Source organism: Lagenorhynchus albirostris, chromosome 8 (assembly GCF_949774975.1).
Source record: "Lagenorhynchus albirostris chromosome 8, mLagAlb1.1, whole genome shotgun sequence".
NCBI classification, from domain to species: domain Eukaryota; kingdom Metazoa; phylum Chordata; class Mammalia; order Artiodactyla; family Delphinidae; genus Lagenorhynchus; species Lagenorhynchus albirostris.
In genome coordinates, this window is record NC_083102.1 from 102,402,811 (window position 1) to 102,408,810 (window position 6,000).

The following is a 6,000-nucleotide window of genomic DNA, read 5'->3' on the forward strand; positions in this document are numbered from 1 at the left end:
GGGTGGGTTTTCACCTTACTATTTGCCTTTCAACTTCCTCACCAACTTGACTCTGATTTTGGCACCATGACCTCCCAGGCAGGTAGGGGAATTCTGTGGCCTGCTTGCTGTGACATGCCACCATGCCATGCTGTAGGCATTTGACTTATTGAGGAAATGTGCCATGTTCATACACATACTTGCTGACGAGCATGAAGAGGTGATCCCTCCCTGCCTTCCCTCCCCCTGCCCTTCTCCTCTTTCTGGCTTGAGATGGGCTGTGTGGCCCTGCCCTTAAAATCTGCCAGAGGAGCTGACTCTCTTCATGGGCAAATTGTTTGATTAAGCATTATACGGATTGGGGACTCCCTCTTGTGAGAGCACTGGAATCACAACTAACTGCTGAACAATCATCAACATGAAGACACTGGAACTCATCAAAAAAATACCCCACATCCAAAGACAAAGGAGAAGCCACAATGAGATGGTAGGAGGGGTGCAATCACAGTAAAATCAAATCCCATAACTGCTGGGTGGTTGACTCACAAACTGGAGAACACTTATACCACAGAAGTCCACACACTGGAGTGAAGGTTCTGAATCCCATGTCAGGCTTCACAACCTGGGGCTCTGGTAATGGGAGGAGGAATTCCTAGAGAACCAAACTTTGAGGGCTAGTGAGATTTGATTGCAGGACTTTGACAGGACTGGGGGAAACAGAGACTCCACTCTTGGAGGACACACACCAAGTAGTGTGTGCATTGGGACCCAGGGGAAAGATCAATGACCCCGTAGGAGACTGAACCAGACCTACCTGATAGTGTTGGAGGACCCCCTGCAGAGGCAGGGGAAAGCTGTTGTTCATCATGATGACAAGGACACTGGCAGCAGAAATTCTTGGAAGTACTCCTTGGCGTGAGCCTTCCCAAAGTCTGCCATTAGCCCCACCAAAGAGCCAGGTAGACTACAGTGTTGGGTTGTTTCATGCCAAACAACCAACAGGGAGGAACCCCAGAGCCACCCATCAGAAGACAAGCAGATTAAAGTTTTACTGAGCTCTGACCACCATAACAACACCCAGCTCTACCCACTACCAGTCCCTCCCATAAGGAAACTTGCACAAGCCTCTTAGATAGCCTCATCCACCAGAGGGCAGACAGCAGAAACAAAAAGAACTATAATCCTGCAGCCTGTGGAGCTAAAACCACATTCACAGAAAGATAGACAAGATGAAAAGGCACACGGCTATGTACCACATGAAGGAACAAGATAAAACCCCAGAAAAACAACTAAATGAAGTGGATATAGGAAACCTTCTAGAAAAAGAATTCACAATAATGATAGTGAAGATGATCCAGGATCTTGGAAAAAGAATGGAGGCAAAGATTGAGAAGATGCAAGAAATATTTAACAAAGACCTAGAGGAATTAAAGAAAAAAACACCTAGAAGAATTAAAGAACAAACACACAGAGATGAACAATACAATAAATGAAATGTAAAATAAAATAGGAGAAATCAATAGCAGAATAACTGAGGCAGAAGAACAGATAAGTGACTTGACACACAGAATGGTGGAATTCACTGCTGTGGAACAAAATAAAGAAAAAAGAATGAAAAGAAATGAAGACAGCCTAAAAGACCTCTGGGACAACATTAAATGGAACAACATTCACATTATAGGGGTCCCAGAGGAGAAGAGAGAGAGAAAGGACCCAAGAAAATATTTGAAGAGATTATAGTCGAAAACTTCCATAACATGGGAAAGAAATAGCCACCAAAGTTTAGAAAGTGCAGAGAGTCCCAGGCAGGATAAACCCATGGAGAAACATGCCAAGACACATAGTAATCAAACTGACAAAAATTAAAGACAAAGAAAAATTATTGAAAGCAAAAAAGGAAAAATGACAAATAACATACAAGGGAACTGCCATAAGGTTAACAGCTGATTTCTCAGCAGAAACTATATAAGCCAGAATAGAGTGGCATGATATATTTAAAGTGATGAAAGGAAAGAACCTACACCAAGATTACTCTACCTGGCAAGGATCTTATTCAGATTGTACAGAGAAATCAAAAGCTATACAGACAAGCAAAAGCTAAGAGAATTCAGCACCACCAAACCATCTCTACAACAAAAGTGAAAGGAATGTATCTAGGCAGGAAACACAAGAGAAGAAAAGGACATACAGAAACAAACACAGAAGAATTAAGAAAATGGTAGTAGGAACATACATATCGATAATTACCTTAAGCGTGAACAGATTAAATGCTCCAGCCAAAAGGCACAGGCACACTGAATGGATACAAAAACAAGACCCTTACATAGGCTGTCTACAAGAGACCCACTTCAGACCTAGGGACACATACAGACTGAAAGTGAGGGGATGAAAAAAATATTCCATGCAAAAGGAAATCAAAAGAAGGCTGGAGTAGTAATTCTCATATCAGACAAAATAGACTTTAAAATAAAAACTATTACAAGAGACAAGCAAGGGCACTACATAATGATCAAGGGATCAATTCAAGAAGACATAAAAATTATAAATATATATGCAACCAACATAGGAGCACCTCAATACATAAGACAACTGCTAACAGCTATAAAAGAAGAAATTGACAGTAATATAATAATAGTGGGGGACTTTAACACCTCAATTACACCAATGGACACATCATCCAAACTGAAAACTGATAAGGAAACAAAAGTTTTAAATGACACAATTGACCAGATAGATTTAATTGATAAATATAGGGTATTCCATCCAAAAACAGCAGCGTACACTTTCTTCTCAAGTGCAGATGGAACATTCTACAGGACAGATCATATCTTGGGTCACAAATCAAGCCTCAGTAAATTTAAGAAAATTGAAATCATACCAAGCATCTTTTCTGACCACAATGTTATGAGATTAGAAATCAATTACAGGGAAAAAAAAAGTAAAAAACACAAACACAGGGGACTAAACAATATGTTACTAAATAACCAAGAGATCACTGAAGAAATCAAAGAGGAAATCAAAAAATACCGAGAGACAAATTACAACAAAAACACGATGATCCAAAACCTATGGGATGTAGCGAAAGAAGTTTTAAGAGGGAAGTTTATAGAAATACAAGTCTACCTCAAGAAACAAGAAAAATCTCAAATAAACAATCTAACCTTACACCTAAAGGAACTAGAGAAAGAAGAACAAACAAAACCCAAACTTAGTAGAAGGAAAGAAATCATAAAGATCAGAGAAGAAATAAATGAAATAGAAACAAAGAAAACAATAACAAAGACCAATAAAACTAAAAGTTCATTCTTTGAGAAGATAAACAGAATTGATAAACCATTAGCCAGACTCATCAAGAAAAAGAGGGGGAGGACTCAAATCAATAAAATTAGAAATGAAAAAGGAGAAGTTGCAACACACACCACTGAAATAAAAAGCATCCTAAGAGACTCCTATAAGCAACTCTATGCCAATAAATTGGACAACCTGGAAGAAACTGACAATTTCTTAGAAAGGTATAACCTTCCAAGCCTGAACCAGGAAGAAATAGAAAATATGTACAGACCAATCACAAGTAATGAAATTGAAACTGTGATTAAAAATCTTCCAACAAACAAAAGTCCAGGATCAGATGGCTTCATAGGTGAAGTCTATCAAACATTTAGAAAACAGCTAACACCATTCTTCTCAAACTCTTCCAAAAAATTGCAGAGGAAGGAACACTCCCAAACTCATTCTATGAGGCCACCATCACCCTGATACCAAAACCAGACAAAGACACTACAAAAAAAGAAAATTACAGACCAATATCACTGATGAATATAGATGCAAAAATCCTCAACAAAATGCTAGCAAACAGAATCCAACAACATATTAAAAGGATCATACACCATGATCAAGTGGGATTTATCCCAGGGATGCAAGGATTCTTCAATATATGCAAATCAATCAATGTGATACACCATATTAAGAAATCAAAGAACAAAAACCATATAATCATCTCAATAGAGGCAGAAAAAGCTTTTGATAAAATTCAACACCCATTTATGATAAAAATTCCCCAGAAAGTGGGCATAGAGGGAATCTACCTCAACATAGTAAAGGCCATATATGACAAACCCACAGGAAACATCATTCTCAACGGTGAAAAACTGAAAGCATTTACTCTAAGATCAGGAACAAAACAGGTGGCCAATCTCACCACGATTATTCAGCATAGTTTTGGAAGTCCTAGCCATGGCTATCAGAGAAGAAAAAGAAATAAAATGAGTATAAATTGGAAAAACAGAAGTAAAACTGTGACTGTTTGTAGATGACATGATACTATACATAGAGAATCCTAAAGATACCACCAGAAAACTTCTAGAGCTAATCAATGAATTTGGTAAAGTTGCAGGATAGAAAATTAATGCACAGAAATCTCTTGCATTCCTATACACTAATGATGAAAAATCTGAAAGAGAATTTAAGGAAACACTCCCATTTACCATTGCAACAAAAAGAATAAAATACATAGGAATAAACCTGCTGAGGGAGACAAAAGACCTGTCTGCAGAAAACTATAAGACACTGATGAAATAAATTAAAGATGATACAAACAGATAGAGAGATATACAATGTTCTTGGATAAGAAGAATAAATATTGTGAAAATGACTCTATTTCCCAAAGCAATCTACAGCTTCAGTGCAATCCCTATCAATTACCAATGGCATTTTTTATAGAAATACAACAAAAAATCCTAAAATTTTTATGGAGACAGAAAAGACGCTGAAAGCAAAAGCAGTCTTGAGGGAAAAAAACGGAGCTGGAGGAATCAGACTCCCTGACTTCGGACTATACTACAAAGCTACAGTAATCAAGACAATATGGTACTGGCACAAAAACAGAAATATAGATTGGTGGAACAGGATAGACAACCCAGAGATAAACCTATGCACCTATGATCAACTGATCTATGACAAAGGAGACAAGTATATACAATGGAGAAAAGACAGTGTCTTCAAAAAGTGGTGCTGGGAAAACTGGACAGCTACATGTAAAAGAAAGAAATTAGAACACTCCCTAACACCATACACAAAAATAAAGTCAAAATGGATTAGAGACCTAAATGTAAGACTGGACACTCTAAATGTCTTAAAGGAAAACATAGGAAGAACACTCTTTGACATTAATCACAGCAAGATCTTTTTTGATCTACATCCTAGAGTAATGGAAATAAAGAGAAAAATATACAAATGGGACCTAATAAAACTTAAAAGCTTTTGCAAAGCAAAGGAAACTACAAACAAGATGAAAAGACAACCCTGAGAATGGGAGAAAATATTTGCAAATGAATCAACAGACAAAGGATTAATTTCCAAAATATATAAGCAGCTCATGCAGCTCAATATTAAAAAAAACAAACAACCCAATCAAAAAATGGGCAGAAGACCTAAATAGACATTTTGCCAAAGAAGACATACAGATGGCCAAGAATCACATGAAAAGCTGCTTAACATCACTAATTATTAGAGAAAGGCAAATCAAAACTACAATGAGGTATCACCTCACACCAGTTAGAATGGGCATCATCAGAAAATCTACAAACAACACATGCTGGAGAGGGTGTGGAGAAAAGGGAACTCTCTTGCACTGTTGGTGGGAATGTAAATTGATACAGCCACTATGGAGAACAGTATGGAGGTCCCTTCAAAATTAAAAATAGAATTACTATATGACCCAGCAATCCCACTACTGGCATATACCCAGAGAAAACCATAATTCACAAAGACACATGCACCCCAATGTGCATTGAAGCACTATTTACAATAGCCAGGTCATGGAAGCAACCCAAATGCCCATTGACAGATGAATGGATAAAGAAGATGTGGTACATATATACAATGGAATATTACTCAGGCATAAAAAGAAATAAAACTGGGTCATTTGTGGAGACATGGATGGATCTAGAGACTGTCATACAGAGTGAAGTATGTCAGAAATAGAAAAACAAATATCATATATTAACGCATATATGTGGAACC